Source organism: Microtus oregoni, unplaced genomic scaffold (genome assembly GCF_018167655.1).
Source record: "Microtus oregoni isolate MIOR12 unplaced genomic scaffold, Mior012 000011F_ref0000422, whole genome shotgun sequence".
NCBI classification, from domain to species: Eukaryota; Metazoa; Chordata; class Mammalia; order Rodentia; family Cricetidae; genus Microtus; species Microtus oregoni.
This window is the reverse complement of record NW_024543070.1, coordinates 33,181,683-33,200,477: the sequence shown is the minus strand read 5'-3', so window position 1 is coordinate 33,200,477 and position 18,795 is coordinate 33,181,683.

Genomic DNA, 18,795 nt, shown 5'->3' with positions numbered 1-18,795 from the left:
GATAGAGACCCACAGCCTAACATTAGGTGGAGCTTGAGGGATCCTACAGAAGAGGGGAGGAAGGATTGTAGGAGCCAAAGGGTTTGAGGATACCACAAGAACACAGCTCATAGAACCCACTAACCAGGGCTCATAGGGGCTCACAGAGTCTGAACTGACAATCAGGGAGCCTGTATGGGTCTGAACTAGGTTCTGTGCATATTGGTTATGGTTGTGGGAATGCTGTTCTTGTGGGACTCCTAACAGTGGGAGTAGGGTTACCTCTGACTCTTGCCTGCTTGTTGGACCCTTTTCCTATTATTGGGATGCCTCATCCAGCTCTGATAAGAGGGTTTGGGTCTAATGTTACTGTAACTTGCTGTGCTGTGTTTGGTTAATATCCCTGAGAGGCTTACTCTTGAAATGGAGAAGGAGGGAATCTGGGAGAAAAGGGGGAGGAGAGAAATGGGAGAAACGGTGGTCATGATGTAATGTTTTAGAGAAGAATAAATTAAAAAAAAGAAAAATAGTGATTGATCAAAAGCTCTTTTCTTTTAGAAGCTAATTCATTATCTTGTCCTGTGTAAGGAAAGTATTTTTACATTGCTTTGCCTAAAAGAGACTTTCCTTCAATTGCAGGCATATTATTCTGCAGCATCAGCAAGAACACTAGCATAATAGTGGCATGTTTCATTAAGATATAAAAGGAAGATAGGACCTGAAGTATCGACATTCCAAAATAAATCAGTCCAGCTCTTTACCCATCAGTTCCAGTGTCCTCGTCACCATACGGGTATGACAGATGTCTTCCAGAGCCTAGTTTAGACAGACTGCTCAGGGAAAAAAAGGAGCTCTCCTGGTCCAGATGGAAATTAAGATGGAAATAGATGCCCACCCCCAACAGACCTATTTAAGAATAAGAGAGCATCATTTCTCAGAATGTGTAAGTTGTCTTGGGAGTTTTCTCCTCTGTGCATTATTCAAGGACCATTTTAAAGCAGACCTGTATCTGAACGGGTGGAAGATGGAGAAAATGAACGAACGAATGCCACTAGAGGCCATTCTTTCTGCAGAGAGAGGGTGCATGTCCGATTTAGACATTTGCGGTTGCATGACTCAGCAAAGCAGTGCGCTCTAGCCGTTTATTCAGCAGTGAATTTCTCTACCTTATTCATATCTCAAATATCCACAGGATGGCAGCAAAGGACGACATATCAAATCTGACTGCTTAATTCAAACTCAGCCAGCAGAAGTGATTAATAAGGCTTGAATCTCTTTCTGCCCGAGACCCGGGACCAGTATCAAATCTACTCATGAAAGCACAAGCGTGGTGTTTAGTTACACCTCTATAGGCTGAAGTGACAGTTCACCACGGGATTTATCCGTCGTTTCAGTTAAAAATCTGTGACAGAATCTGTCTTTGTGCTACTTAAGCTAGTAATCTCACAGGTTTATGAATCTGAATGTAAGTCTATAGAAAATTTAAGTCCACAGAGCTGTGGAAGAGGTACCTGTGAGAGCCTTGAGTTTGCTTTCACCAGAAGTCTATGCTTAGTTCCCCTTCCTGTTCCATTTTCCTGTCACACAAAGAAATAAAACTGCACCAGATCATCGAGCGGCGGTCTCCCCTTCTAGCGCTCAGCAATAAAAAGCACTTTGCACTCGTAAATAAGAAAAAAAAAAAAACTGCACCAGATCCACACTATTTGCACCAACTTGATTTGGCTCGTAGCCACAAGATTGATTCATTTTCCAGCTACTCCTTGCAAACGAGATGTAATTTACCTCCAAGCTCCAAGTGTAGGGTAAAAGGACCAGCCAAAGAAACCTGCCCTGGTCCTGAAATCAGAGCCAGTGAAAGAAACATGCCCTGGTTCTGAGACCCAGGCCAGTGAAAGAAACCCGCCCAGACCCTGAAACCAGAGCCAGTGAAAGAAATGCTTTAGCCCTGAACCCAGACCCAAAGAAATACACCCTAACTCTAAAACCAGTGCCAAAGAAACACACTTTGTCCCTAGAATCAGAGTCAGTGAAAGAAATATGCCCTGGCACCAAAACTAGAACCAAAAAGCTTTAAAAGGCCAGTGAAAGAAACACTGTCTCTGAAATCAGCTATCTCTACCTCTTACCAACTAAGCTAACCAATCCCTCTTCTCCCTGGCAAAACTCCACCCCCAAGAATCTCTGTATAAACCCTGTGCCTGTTCAGTTTGTGGTTGCTCTTCTTCCACCCTGGTAGAGGCAGCCAGTCTCCTGGTCTCTTCCCTCGAAATAAATCTCTTGATCCAGGTTTGGGTGAAGACCTTCTTTCACTGGAGAAGAGACGGAGCAGAGCCAAACTGTAATAATTTCTCTCTAGTCTTCCCCTAGCAGTGCTGAGTTGTTGCAACTTTGCAAGACGAGTCAGAAGCTAAGCAGAGCAGGGCTGTAACATTTTCATTGGGGAAACCTTCCCCTAACAGAGCAGAGCTGCTACACTCCAGAGCAACAGAGCAAGTTGTAACAACTTCTCTTGGAAGCCTGGGGGAAGGAGTTGGCAATTTGCCTTTAATCAATTCAATCCTATAACTACTGCTGCTGATCCATTTTCTACATATGACCTAAAACAGAAATTATTATTTTCTTACCCATACTATCTCTCACACAAAAAAACTCGCAGTTTGGTGCCAGAAACGCTGGCTACTTAGTTGTCAATCCAAAACATTAACAGAGTAAAAACTCCAACAAGTTCCAATAAAGCAAATTTTAAAAGCTATTTCAATCTTATTTGTGCTTCAACTAATGAAAGTCATTCAGTGTATCCTAAAATATTTTAGTGCGTAAAAATTGTCCACCCTATCAACAAGGGAACCTACAGAATTTATCAATACAGATTGCCATCTAGTGGTCATATATTAGATCACAGTTTGGATTCTCAAAATGAAACCGCATTGATTATAACTAGTTGGGGTTCTAGCGTACACATCGCTGCATTCAAATGGCCATGATTCTGTTATTATAACAATTAATTTAAACTTTTTATTTCCTATTTGCACACTTGCTAAGAGGGTGTGATATAAAAATGGATGTGTACCAATAAGAGGAGCTATGTCTAGAGTGCTGGTTTGCTGAATAGCCATTCAGATTTACACATGGATACTCCCATACAGCTTCATTTATGAATTTTCCACCTTATCAGGTAGGAGTGTCAGACTGCCTCTCAAAAGAAATAATCCTTCCATCAATTAACTGCAATTAACTAAAATCAAGGGATTTTTTTTTTGTCAGTTCTGTACTCCATCAAAGAGCCTACTTTAGCCCTTCATGAGTTCTCATTCAGTTATTTAAAATATTTGCTTAGGGTGGGCATGCATCTGAACATTTGGATTTCCCAACACTGGGGAGGTGGAGGCAAGAGAGTCAGCAGTTGACGATTTATCTTCAGCTACATAGAGAGTTTAAGGGATATGTACATGCCTATAATATTGACTTGGTACCTTGTTACATGCTAGTAAGCATAAAAGAATAATGTTGTGGGGTTCTCACCAGAGAAGATTACTCAGACAGGTGTTCCAACCAATAGAAAGCCTTTCTTAGCCAGCCAGCAACTACACTGTGTGTTTGGGACTCCTGTGCACCCTGAACCTTTCTCAGGGTGAGTTTCTAAGCAGAAAAACTGTGTTCTGGGATCAGCTAACATGAACACTTAGCCAGAAGTGGGACTACAGAAGCCAAAAAACAAGATTAGTGCACTCAGAGACCTCCCCAAAGCCATAGCCTGTGATGGAGTAGGTCTTTATTACTAGATCAGAGTGTGGACTCTGAAAATGGATTGTACTGATGATATATCGTGAGGGTTCTGGCAGGTGGTGCTGTCTCCATGCTGTTGTACAGCCTGAGTGGTGCTTCCATCATGGAGACTGTTGTGCAAAGGTCTGGAGCCCTGTTAACAAATAATGACTAAGAATATCTAAGTTTTTATCTAACGAAGAAAATATTAAAAATCGTATGGTGTTGGGGTTAGCTACACAATGGTTTAAATGTGCTTTTCCTTCTCAGTGTTCTCACATATGATTAAAAATCAAAACTTTTAAGGGCCGGGCAGTGGTGGCGCACGCCTTTAATTCCAGCACTAGGGAGGCAGAGGCAGGCAGATCTCTGGGAGTTCGAGGCCAGCCTGGTCTACAAGAGCTAGTTCCAGGACAGGCACCAAAGCTACAGAGAAACCCTGTCTTGAAAAACAAAACAAAACAAAAAAAAAACTTTTAAGGAACTGCACATTCCCAGGCAACATAAAGAATCTTGTAATATAGTTGTGAAATACTTGCAAATATTTATACTATTAAGCCCTGTTCGCTGGAACCTACTTTATTGAAAACTACCGATGTCTAAAGCAGTGGTTCTCAACCTGGGGGCCATGGCCCTTTGGCAAATCTCTGTCTCTAAAAATATTTACATCATGATTCTTCTCAGCAGTAAAATTAAAGTTCTGAAGTAGCAAAGAAAATAATTTTATGGTTAAAGATCAACACAACATGAGAAACTGTATCAAAGGGTCACAGCATTAAAAAGCTAATTAAAGACTTTCTATTGGTTGAAACACATATCTGAGCAGTCTTCTCCAGTGAGTACCCACAGAATTCTCAAACCTTGTGAAACTTGAGAACCAGTGGTCTTAAGTCTCAATCAATTTAGAAAGAACATAAGTATATAATATGGACATGTTTTAAAACTCTAAGGTGTTGACACTTTCCCATCTAGAACATCAGTAACTCAGAACAAGTGAGAGTGAGCAGAAACCAAATGACTAAGCACCTGCTGACCTGCTCAAATAAGTCTGAGAGAATAAACACTCTTTACATATTTAATTGGGATTTTTTTCTCAAACACACCATTGTTTTCAGGGATTTAAGGCTGATCATGTCTAATGATTGTTATAGAAATATCTAGAATCTTGTCATAATATAAGCAAACGCTATTGTAGCTGGCTGCTGGTGGGGCTGGTCACATGTGTAAGCCAGGGGTTGTGCTTTGGACAAGGTCTCTAGCAGGAACTGGAACTTATTGATTAGTTAGAATGATCAGCCAGGAGCCCACAGGCCCTCCTGTCTTAGTCCGGCTTGACCGATTTCTACCCAGGTACTGGGGATCTGAACTCAAATCTCCATGCTTACACAAAAAGCATTTTGCCCTTAGAGTTAGCCTGCCACCACCTAAATGTTTGATAATTACAAATAAAGCTAGAACATGATAACTGAGAGTGTCCCTATCTAGATAAGTTTCTGATAGTTGCCTTCTCAAACATATTTCAGCGCAGTATAGCTAGTATTAAAGCAAGTGAAATAAATTTATCATTATAATTTAACAAGGGATGAAATTTAACCACAAGTCACCCAAACTTTAAAAAATAGCAAATGCCAGAACTAGAAAAATGGCACAGCAGTTAGAAGAATGCACTGCTCTTATACAGGGCCCAAGTTTCTTTCCCAGCATCCATATTGGGGAACCCACATTCACAAGCACACACACATACACACACACACACACACACACACACACACACACACCTTCAAGGCAAATCCAAAACCTACTTTAAGAAGAAATCTCAAAAACTAATAAATGCCATAGCAAGGGCTCAAGAGATCTTTACCTTTATATATAGCATTTACTTTGACCCATGTCCTATCCAAAGAGAACCCTCTGAGCAAAGATTAAAGTTGTTTTTAAAGTCCCACACAGTCCTATACCCTTTAATTTAGAAACCAACTGTCAGGTGTGTGAAGCATTGTATAGAGGAGAGATTTTGAGAATAGAAAAGTCATTGAGAGTCAAGATCATGTGGTTCAGCAGAGGAGGAGGCAGGTAGGGATGGAGGAGGAGGGGGTAGGGATGGAGGAGGAGGCAGGTAGGGATGGAGGAGGAGGGGTAGGACGAGGAGAAAGAGGAGGAGAAGGAGAAGGGGTAGAGGAGAAAGGAGGAGAAGTAGGAGGAGATGGGAGAAGGGGGACAAGGAGGAGTAGGAAGAGGGAGGGAAGAGGAAGAGGAAGGAGGATGAAAAATAGAAGGGGGGAGAAGAAAGAGCACACCCAGTCTTTGACGTTGCCCAGCATTAATCAAGGGACAGAAAGAGACTAAAAGCACAAGAATAAAAAGATTCCTGCCCATTATACGTTTTTCCACATTATATAGTTAATAGTAAGCAGAAAATGTAATGATATTTATATATAAAATCAGAACTTTAAATATTTAAGAATCATGTGCCTAATGATATCACGTTCTTAGGCAGCTATTGACTCACTTGAATTTTGACATTCTGGCACATTCTTCCAGGAACCTGACACCAGAAGCAGCTCGTTTGTCTCTAAACCCTCATTTCATTATTAAAATAATCCCTTCCAAGTGTCACCTTGACATTCTCTCAAAATGACTCTTTCATGCCTGTCTTATTAGAACAAATTTTTATCTGTGAAGCACTTCTTAGTTAATTGAAAAGAGAATTGGAAGCCAAACTCAACTGTCCATACCTATTTGTGAAGATATTTTATAATTACAACGTTAATTGAGTTGATCAAATCAGCAGAATTTTGAAAATTACCTTCACAAAGACATGCTTCAACGTCCACACAATGTGGCTTCGCAGAAGAAAAGCTGCCATTTCTTTTAAAAGAAAATCACAGGAAGTCCCTAAAATCACTTTAAACTTTTTAAAAATGAAGACAAATTGTTTTATAGTCTGTATCAGAAGCAGAAACTTGGGTACCTGCTCTATAGAAACTAGGGTCTCATGCTCTGCAGACTGAACAGAACCAGCTCTGACTTGAAGGCAGTGAAACATGAAACATCTGGTGGAGCTTTAGAAGTACATGGGTATTTGTAGGTTCTACAGGGAAATCAAGTCTAGCATCATAAGGGTTTCTACATAAATATCATTATAAACAGGAAGCATTGTACAAATAATTTCTAAAGCAAATTCTACCACTTAGCCTGAGACTTTAGGTTTTAATATTATGTGTGACTCAAAGAAGAAAATGCTAGACTTGGATTAAATGATGCTTTTTTTGTCCCTTAACCTATCTTTTAAAACATGAAATGTCAGAAGATGGTTAGAAACTTGGGAAAATAATCGTTGGAGTAGTAAAGAACTCTGAGGACTTCACCAGCAAAGTGATAAATTACTGAACTACAAACCCTCCCTCCTCTGGAGAGACACTGAGAAGACAGATGCTTCTAAACAATTCTCTGGGAGCTTTAAAACAAAGATTTATGATAGTAAAGCAAACCAAGGAGGAACTATCTCCAAAATGAGAGTAGGGCTGGGTAGGGTTTAACTAGCTCCAAACCCTCCTTGACCCTGTCTTGGTCTTCACCAATGGCAACCCAGTTCCCTTTATCTTGGAAGTAAAGAACAAAATGCACTGAATATAACTGGCCCTTTGCAGGCTTTTGTGTTGAACTTGTGGCCCCCAGGCTATTTTGAGGAAGTGGTGCAGGTTTCAACAATGGGTCTTAGCTGAAAAGAGTAAACCTCTGCAAGGTGCCATGGATGGCTGCCTCTGATCCTTGTCTTGCTCTTCTCCCTCCCCTTCCCCCCCACTCCTTCATATGGACTGCGAGGTAAATCATCTCCCCATGATTCCATTATAGTGAAGCTCTGTCCACACTTAGACTGTAGAATGAGGCTTCAGCAAACATATGAGTCAAAATTGTTGTTCCTTTAAATTATTCTGTTGGTATTTGTTCATGGTAACGAGAAAAGCTGATAAATACAGATAGCTCATTTGCAAGGTGTGTGTGTGTGTGTGTGTGTGTGTGTGTGTGTGTTCTAACCAAGTTAGAATATGTTTGAGAACCTGGTTTTCTAGTCTCTCAATCGTACCTCAGAATCTAGACAAGGGGAAAGATAGCATTTCTCAAGACAGTGGCAAAGGCTAACAAAACTCACGTTTAAGGTCGTGGATGGAGTCACATAATAGACCACCAAGGGCCAGAAGAGAAATTGAGGTGAGACTCCTCAGAAAAGGCGAATTCATAAGCAACCACGCATATGTATGAAGGATGTTTAGAGAGTCACAGATGTCTGCTCGGGCAACACGTGTTTAGAAATGTCCTGAGTCTAACGGTAAAAGTAAAATGCTGCAGATCCCCAAGTGGCTGTAGTGGGCAGTTGATCCAGAGACCATGCTGCAGGTCCCCGAAGAGGCAGCAGGCAGTGGGTCCCGAGAATGGCGCATTCCCCAAGCGGTTGCAGCTGGCCACAAGTCCTAGGCAGGAAGCTACATGGGCAGCCAGTCCCACGAGGTGAGACAGATAGATGGGCATGCCACAAGACCATGCCACAGGTCTCTGAAGGTGACTGGGCCTGGGCAGGGAGCCATGTGGCTGGCAAGAGACACAGACATGGATAGGCACGCCAGGCAGAGTGAAGTTGGGTATTTATTTAGTGTGTGATGGAGGGGAAAGAGGAGAAGAGCAGAGAGAGAGGCAGAGAGATGAGGGGAGAAGGGAGGAGAAGGGAGAGACAGAGCTGCTGTAGAAAAAGAAGGGACTCAGGCTGGAAAGCTGAAGATGGGTGGGGGGCGTGGCTTGTCCCTTAAAGGTACAGAGCAGACTATTACACTGAGAAGATCAGCAGTTTTCATTCAGAGCAAGACTGCATGAGCGATGGGCCTGGGTTGAGCATGAAGCTGGTCTGCATAAACCAGGAAAGGTATACATCCTTCCAAAAGTGTGTGCATGCTCACACATCTGTCCATCCATCTGTCTGTCTGTCTGTCTGATTTCTGGGCCATCATGAAGATCTCTGTCAAAGCAGTTGGTGAATGTGAGCTGGAACTCCTGCTGTCTGTTGTGTTTTAAACATAAGATGCCCACAGAGGCCCATATGTCTGAGTACTCGGTCCCCAACTGTTGTGCTGTTTGGAATGGATACAGCAGGACAAGGACAGGAAGCCTTGCTGGAAGAAGTCTGAGGTCTTCAAGAGTTTATAGCCTGGCCACACTTACAGCTTACTGTCTGCTTCTTGAGTAAGGATGTGTAATGCCCAAGTTTCTGGTCACCAAATGAATTCATGGAGCTGGATTTCTGATGGAAATTACATGAAGATTTTAATAATATTTAAACTGGAGTTTGGACTTCACCTCCACCAAACCAACACAGTGGGTAAGGGAAGTGCAGCCCCAAAGCTGGGGAAGGAGCAAACTTTTAAAGGGGAGATGCCTTAGTCAGGGGATTGGGTGAGTAGTACATAAGATAAGGTTGTTTCTGAACCCATTAATCAGGTTTGGGGCATGAAAACCTAACAAAGAGCTATTAATAACTGACAAGGTATCTTCACAGACAGGATTCCTCCCAAGAACATCTGGACCTTGTTAAATTTTATGGCCCTGCTCCCTATCCTCTTAATTGGCCATTATTAGGGTATCTGTTCAAGTTTCTGCTATGGCAGCACATTTCTGGAGCTGAGATCACCCACTCCCAGCTCATTATATGGCTTAAGGTGAAGCCCTTTCTTTAAAATGGAGTTTGCAAAGTCAGGTCCTCAGAGGTACAACGTGAGTAGCCTCTTATTCCAGCTACCATACCTCCCCTGTCTGTCGCCATGGCTTCCCTGTCATTATGGACTCTTATTTCTTTGACACTCTTAGCCAAAATGAATCTGTTCTTTTCTGGGGTGTTTTTATCAGGGATTTTATCACAGCAACCAAAAATAAATAAATAAATAAAAGAAGAAGAAGGTAATTACAGCAAAAAACAGCAATGAGTGCATACAAAACCCATAGTCATCTCTAGAAGAGACGTCTCAAAATAGGCAGTCTACTACTTAAAGTTTTAATATCAAAAGTATGAGGGAGGGAGAAATGAAGGGCAGGGACAAATCTGATTTTCAACATAACCACATTATGATTATCAAATAATCAATTTCCAAAAATAAAAATCCACAAATTATATAAAGAACAGAAAATAGGACCCACTCAAAAAAAATGTGCAGACATAAGATTCATCAAAGATGAATGATTTTTAAAAGATGACCTAAATACACTCAAAATATTGAGAAAATTATTAGTAGACAAGGAAAGAAAATTTTAGCAAAATGGTATCTGAATGAGTCGAGAATATCAACAAAGAAACAAAAGTTATTTTTTTGAGTAATACAAGTTTTAGAACCTAAAACTACAAGTGAAATAAAAAAAAAGATTCATTAGAATGATTCAGTGGAGGAAGGGTTAAGAAAAAGAGAAAATAAGATGAACCTAAAGACTATAAACAGAATTTCTAATCCAAGAGAATGACCTTTTTATTGTTTAAACTATTGACTTCTTTATTTCACAATCCTCTGTTCCAGGGATGGATGCTGCCATGGTCTGAACTGTGGCTCCACTCACTCAGGCATGTAGCTGTTGAAGCTTTGAAGCCCAAAGTGACTGTGTTTAAAAGCAGAGAATTTAGGGAGACAAGTAGCGTTAAATCTTAGAAATCAGTTTTCTCATCATCTGAGAACATCCCAGCAGGGGATGCTGAAACCAACAGCCACTTGCTTATGCCAAGCAAGAACTGAAGGTGATTCCTCCTATGCTGCTGGTTAGCCTTTCTGCCCTCCTGCTCTTGCCAGTCACTGGGGACCAATATTCTGTTCTTCCACATGTTTGATTTCTTGGCTTCTATAATTCAGTGAGAACATCAGCCTGGCTTGTTTCTCTTAACGCAACAATCTCCAGTTCCATCTATGCGGCAGCAGATGGCAGGATTCTGTGCTATTGTTGCATGTATAAATAGACCACACTTTCTTTCTCTTTACCTGTGGGAACAAAATATGTGGTAAGTAGTTAAACAACTTAGTTAGCCAAATTGAACTGGATCTGTGTTATACTTTCTTGAGCAACTTCATAATGTACAGTTATCATTAACCACATTTGAGAGCATTATATAGCTTTATTTATTGATGAATGGTAGCTGTTATTCATTAAACAGAAATATTATAGTGGGAACTGAAGGAATTTTCTAGGGAGTCAGATTGAGGCTCAGGGTAGGATTTCTTCTGCCCCACCCTCCCTTGCTACTTCTCAAAATGTCCCTAGTCCTTACCTCTGAAGAGTCAAGTTCTAATCTAGAGAATAAGTACAGATACACAGCAGAATTAAAGACTAACTATCTAACATTTACACTCAATAATATTAGTTTTCCATCTGCCTTCTGTGTTCCCAAACAATGCAGACTCTTGTTTTTACCTGTAACTCTCCTAAGATAAAGTAACTAAAGCAAGAACATGATAAATTCACAGCATAAAAGTATTATATGGCTGAAAGAAACAATCACTGTCTCAGTAAATTATTGTAACTTCTACCAATGGATTTTATATAAGAGGTCACTTTCTCTCCCTTTCTGCCCTCATATAACAGCATTAAAAAAATAAGCTGAACAAGCTAGGGCTGGGCATATAGTTTAGTGGTGGGACGACTGTGTAGCATGTAGTAATCCCTGGATTCAGCCAGACCTTAAAGCTGCATTTTAAGTGAAATATGGGAAGAGACTGTGGTAACAGACCCTAAATGAGTCCTAGCAGTGGCTCAACGTTCTGTTAATGACTCGGTGTCCACCTGTTCTAGTCCAGCAGGACCTGTGAAGTACCTTGGTGTAGAGGGTCTATAGGATGGGCAAAATGCCTGCAGAGCAAGCCTGATAGCCTGATCTCCATCCCTACCTGCAGGTGGAAGGAGAGTGCCTACCAGAGTGATCCTCTGACCTGCATACATGCCCAGTGATGTACATGTACTCTCTCATGCATCACACACACACACATGCATGCACACGCACCCACTAAAACAGCAGTAACATAATTAACAGATAAACTAAAAATCACTTAATATTATGGCCATATTCTCCAATTAAAAAAAAACAATTGACAAATATCCTCATCATTCATCATAATGAATGACTGTAGCACAACTATGTGGACTTTCAACTGCAGACCAGTCCTGCAAGCTGCAGATTTCTGCCTTCTTAGAATCTTGGTGTTAATGTGTGTGCTTGCGAGACCCATACAAGCACAAACATTTCCATCTCTTCCCCTTTTTGCACAGATAATGTTGTAGAGGTATTGGCTCAGAGGTGGGTAGGAAAGCTATATACTCTCGAGTATAAAATAAAAATAAATGAATGGCCTTTGCTTCCCTGGGTGGAGATAAAACACTCAAAGGTGACATAGGCCAGCTGGAGGGCAATCAGCTCTGCTTTGCTCTGAACCAGCTGTAGAGACATGTTGAAGGACAAGTTTGATCCCCACTGTTGGAAAATGAGAAAAATGCCAAATGTTGATATTGGCAATGAGGTTCACTAAAACACTTGCTGGCACATGCCTTCTTTTGTAGTCAATTACAAAGGCGCCTCCCTGTGACGTGCAAATAAAGACGTCAGGCAGCCCTCAAAGTCCAGGTGCAAGCTCAGCTCTAGTTGAAGGAAGCAGAGAAAATAAGATGAGAGAAGGAGCAGAAAAGTACAAGAAATGAAACTGGCCAGGGAAATTAATAGAAGATGGTAAGAAGAAGGAGGAAAGGAGATGAGGAGAAAGGATGGAAGGAGAAAATGAAAAGAAGAAACCCATCATCCCTTGTCTCACCAAGGTAAGATCCCAGACATTGTGTGCTCCCAGGACACAGAGCTCTGACTTCCCACTGTGATCCTCCCCACTCCATTCAAGCTCCACCCTGCCTTTAGAAACAGGAACATACCAAGCAGTTTCCTCTCCCTTCTGGGAGCATGCATACAGGAAGCGTGGGCTTCAGCTACTCTCCCCAGTGTTCTGTCTTAATCATTTGAAATCATGACAAGCATGTGATAATTGACCAAGATAATTGACCAAGTAACTGAATGAGTAATCATCTTTTAAACAAGAGACTAAAGCATTAGTGGGTCTAGCACTTACATAGGTTATGTGACAAGTTGCTAAGTATTTCCATACATGGGACGAACAACCAGAGTTTCATTTGCATTCAAATTTGAAACTTGCCTAAATATTTTTTAGTATAAAGACAGATTAAGTTATGAGGAAAGTAAGGCTTATTTCTATGTGATGGTTGTCATTGGTGATATGAGTTGAAGCCTACATTAGATAACATATAAAACTTAGGTCCTGGGACTGGAGAGATAGCTCAGTAGTAAATTGCATTACCTGTTCTTAAAGAAAATCCTGAGTCCATTCCTGGATCTACATGGCAGCTCACAACCATCTACAACTCCAGTGCCCAGGAATCTGATGCCCTCTTCTACTCTCCATGGTCTCCTGCATGCGACACACAGACACACAACCAGGTTTACATACTGATAAAATAAATAAAATAAAATAAAACATAGATTTTCTGAATGACATCATTCAGGTTGGATGAGGGTTCTCTTTTGAAGAGTAGCATGGCATTTCAGGGTCTGAACTCAGGCATATTCACGTGTCACTGAAACACCATGCTGACACTGACTCAGACATGCTGTGCATGCTATCAGGGCAAAATGTACTAAACCAGCTTGATGCAAATAAATACATTTTAAAAATGCACCATTGTTTTTATCTCTGGTCTCTCTTTCTAGGTCAGGGATGCTTGGGGCCTTTTAGAATGGCATTTCCCCAAGTAAGCTTACGTTATTATATGTCTGCTGTAACTTGTCTATGATGATTCATATTTTTAAAAAACACTCCAGTGTAACAAGTATAATCTGTAAGATTGTCCTTAACTTCCAGCAGATCGCACATCAGAGAAGTAGACATGGTTCTCAAGAATAATTTCAGTTATATCAGCTCTCTAACCAGTAATTCCGTTTCACGAGGGAGATGCAGATTGCATACATAAAAGAATCCAAACCATTAAAGGTAAAATTGAAACCTATCTTTTAACAAAATTAATGTGCATATATTTTTATCACACAACACATTTAGCATAAAACATTATGAAAGGAAAATAGCAAACATCTACATAAAAAGTGTCAGAATGTAAGAGCAAATGTTCCCCGTGGAATCTTACTGCATCTATTAGAATGGGCCAGTGAAAAATACTGCCTAAGAGAACAGATAGATGCCTTCTTCACGGGCTGGAGAGATGGCTCAGTAGGCAAAAATGCTAGTTACTGTTTCAGAGGACCAGAGTTTAGTTCCCAGGATCCATGCTGGATGGCTTACAACCCCCTGCAACTCCAGCTCCAGGGAACTGATATACACTTTGGTCTCTGAAGGTCTGTTCTTGGGTGGTGCCTGACTGATCTCAGTTTGTGGTCCTTCCTGCAACCAGGTATTGCTTCAGAATAAACTACTGAGACTCAGGCCTCCATTAAACTCAGGCTGAGTCCTACAATGGCAGGTGATAATGGCTGGAAGTTAAGAACTTCCTTTGGGTGGTCTGTTCCTATTAAGCTCATCATGGCTGGCTGAGTCCCACATTTCCCCTTTCACAAGCACTGATCACAGGACCCAGTCATGGGTCCTGCTTGCCCATGGCTTTAAGGAGGTATTATTGGGACCTAAGAACTATTTTAGTTAATAAACCCATTAACTGACAACTTTGGACCTATTTTTCTGGTATATCAACAGGCACTATAGGTAGTTATTTTGTCCCCCATGCCAGGGAGTTCCCCCTTGTCCTAACCTTTCAACCACTTCTGGGCAGGGAGCATGAGATGAACATGTTCCTTTCTGCAACTACTTCAAGCTGACATTAAGGCATTATTATCAGGGCCTGAGTAGGTTGAAAGGCTAGCCAAAGTTAGTGAGGAAATTCAGGCAATGGGACACTCATCAGACTTCATTGAAAGGATGGAGAGTGTTCATATCAGCTGGACTGGTCCACATCACCTTTCAGGAAGTTCAGGGCTGGCCACCATTCAGAGCAGGTTGTAGTCAGCAATTGATGCTTAAATGTGTCTGCCAGCCAAGTGGAAGCCTATCAAGATAAGTTTAAACTAGGAAGAGAAGTTAAAATTTATGTCCTTAAAAAAATCCATATTGTAGAAAAAAATCCGATAAAGGGTGTAATGATCTGTTATGTCTCTTTAAGAGACAAGCCACACCCACTCCCTCCCCTGTCACACACCTCACAGAGGCAGCTTCTGCCTCTCCCCACGTCTCTTCTTCCCCCTCTGTCTCTCCCTTCTGTCTCTCTCTTCTCTCTCTTCCTCTTTCTCTCTCTGCTCTTCTCCCCTTCTCCCTTCCCCCCCCATAACCCATTGAATAAATATCCAACCTCACTCTGCATGGCATGCCTATCCATGTCTCTGTCTCTTCCTCCCCTTTTCCCCCACCCCCCGCATGTCTCCCTGCCCTGGACCAGCCACCGCTCAGGGACCTGTAGCCATCCCTGCCTAGGACTGGCTGCTCTCAGGGCCCACTGCCTGCTGCCACATGCCCCAATGCCACTACTTGGGGACCTGAAGCGTTTCTGCTGCCTGCCACTGCAGGGGCTCCTGCAGCATTTTTATTAATCCGTTTCAATGGGTATCTGTAAACAGAAGGAATAGACTCATACCTTTGAGTCCTAGCAAAAACTACAGATTTTGGTTAAAAGCATGTGTATTTTTCTGCTGTCCAGAGAATCATGTATGGTTTGGACAGAAATGCCTTTGACCTAATGAGAAACACCTTTAGTACATATTTAAATGGCAACTAGAATAAATCTAAAATCTTGAGTTTGTGACCCAAACAGTAAGTAGTCAATGCCCTATCACCTTATTAGAATTATACCATAGAGGGGGAAGAAATCAGAAACATTTTCCATATCTTAACCTGTATTTGCATCTTAAGTCAATTTTTTGACCCTCAAAGCTTAGGAACTTTTGTATCCTCAGACCTTAAAACATTTTTAAGAGACCTAGTATTTTTAGAATGAGCTAACAAGCTATCTATAACTTTGTGAATATAGCTTTGTGGAAGGATCTGGATAACTTTTGCTACTAAACTGCCATTATAACTGGCATAGCCAGCAATACTATCAGAGATCCCAGAAGGATAAATAAAGTATATCTTTATTTATCTTAGTACAGACCAAGTAGTTCCCAAATCCATTAAAATTGACAGGAATCAGAGTCCATATACAGTTAGTCACACCCAGGTCTCCATAGCATTGGAGGTGGAAGTATCCAGAGCAACAGTCTTACAGTCTTAACCAATAAGGTAAAAAAAGAATTATTTTCCTGTGGAAGAGGGACTTGGAAAAGGTTGACCTAACATGTCATTCCATGCTTCCTGCACAGAATAGGTTGAAAGGATGGGACAAGGGGAAATTCTCTGACATGACAAGATAACTACCTATAGTGCCTGTTGATATACCAGAAAAATAGCTCCAAAGTTGTCAATTAATGGATTTATTAACTAAAATAGTTCTTAGGTCCCACTAATACCTCCTTAAAACCATGGGCAAGCAGGATCCTGTCATCAGTGCTTGTGAAGGGGGAAGTGTAGGACTCAGCCAACCATGATAAGCTTAATAGGAACAGACCACGCAAAGAAGTCCTTAACTCCCAGCCATTATCACCTGCCAGCCTGAGTTTAAGGGAAACCTGAGTCTCAGTAGTTTACCCTGAATCAATAGCTGGTTGTGGGAAGGACCACAAACTGAGATCACCCAGGCACCACTCAAGAACAGACTATCCCCAAAGGAAATTCCTAACATTCCAACCATTGTAGATAGGAACACCTTTCAGTACACACTCACTAGGACACCCCTAGACAAATGCCAGCCAATCAAAGGTCCTGAACCTTAGAAATCCCTCACCCCCACCTTTACTACTGTGAAAACCCAACTCTAACTGAGCTGGGACTCTCAGATTATTCCAATACGTTGAACACATGAAGAGACCAAGTTTGCAAGCTTGTATAAAATAAAGGCTCTTTGCTTTTACATAGAGGATTCGGTCTCCTTGTTGGTTTTCGGGGAGCTTCACGGATCTGGGCATAACAAACGCCATGCGTCCTGGCACTGTTGGTGTGTTCATCCTGTCTGTTTCTTGAGAATGGAGAAGTCTGAGTCATTGAAGGATATGTCCCATTCTCACTTGTAGATACTTGAAAATAAGCTGTGGGAAGACAGGGCCACAAGTAAAGGTAGAACACCAGCCTCCCTGCCAGCACTACTCAGGAGGAACGGGCCTTGCCAGAAAGCAAAGTCGAAAACACACTGGGAAAGAGTTTGCCTCTCCGAATCCTATTTCCTAACAGCTTCTTTGTGTGAAGGGTAGAAAGAATGTCAGTGCATTCCAGTCTCAAAAGTACTGCTCCTTTATTCTCCTAGTAGTAAATTTCTATACCAAGTGCTAAAGGAGCTGGAGCTATAGCTCAGTCATTAAGAGAAATTATTGGTCCCCAATATCACATTTTTTACCGGCATGTCATCTCTGCAACCACATCATGAATTTCCCAGACGCTGTGGAGTATTTTGATTGTCTTGCTAGCCTGAAACTCAGTGTTTCGAGATTGCAGTGTTAGCACCTTTGATCCTTTAGTCTCTACATACAGCAAAGACAGGAAATCAATTTAGCATTACTTTATTACCTTCTTTAATAAGAACTATTATTTTACACATTCAATGCATGCTTATTTCTAATTGACAAGTTTCAAAAGCAATTTAATTGTCAAATTAAGATTGTTTAAAACATTGAAAAATAAACTTCAATTGCTCTTTAGACAGTTACCTACTTCCTTATAAATGTAAGAAAAAATGATCTGTACAATTACATAAAAACCTGGGGAGGGAGAGGATGAAGGTGTTTAAAAAAAAAAGCAAGCTGTTTTTCTTACACACTAGAATAGCACAATTTTCACCTTACACATATAAAGAAAGAATACTATCATATGATGCTATGGGGGAAAATGACAGTTTCGAAAGACTACCAAGAAAATGACTCTCAGGGAAAAATAAAAACATGAAAAATGTAAAATGAAATCAGAATCTTAGATACACATGTAACTGAAGACCTTAGCGTTGCTGGAGAAGGGCTAAGGGTTTTCTCGTGGAGCCTGTGTCTGATCGGCACAGCAGTTCAGGCCCTTTCAAAGACTCCCCACATGTAGCCCAAGCTGGCCTCAAGCTTCTCACATAACTACAGAGAACCGTGAACTTTCTTGATCCTCCTGCCTCATCTCTCAAGTGCTGAAACCATGCTTGTGTTATACAGTGCTTGGAATCAAATCCCGGGCTTCGTTCCTGCCTGGTGAGAATGCATGCAGCTGACTGAGCTACATCCGCTTCATAGCCTTCTTTCCTGCCGTTGCATTCCAAATAAGAAGAGGTCTTAACCTCTTGCCTGATGCTTCACCAAACTAAACAGCAGCTATATTGTCTTCAGAGCAAGAAGAAAATGCAGGGTGAGACATGGGGAAATGCGAACACCTTGGCCGTTCACTGGCCTGCTGGCTTCACTTCCCTCCTGGCCTGCTTGTTTGTCTCTGAACACCAAAATGCTCCATCAGTTTGTCCTCCCTAAATGAGAGTTTGATCTCTTCCTTCCATGCATCCTAACTTCTGTCCTGAGAAACTCCCCCTAACAAAGCAAACTGATAGAAACCTCACTCACACTGAAGGATGATTGAGTTTCTAGACGATTTGCCACCTAGGTGAATCTGCTACAGTTCATTCAAGCAGCTTTGGCAGACAGGGAAAGGAATCCAAGAGGCCTGGGCTTCTGGACTGGTATCAACCCTCTCCCAAAGTCTCCGAACTTAAGGTTAAGACCAATTTGCTCTGCATTGAGAACAAGAGTGGTGCCATCTGCCTGTAATTGTAGTATACAGAGACTGGGCAGAAGGACTGCGAATTTAAGGCCAGTCTGGCTTATGAAGAGCTACCCCAAAAAACAAAATGAAGAGA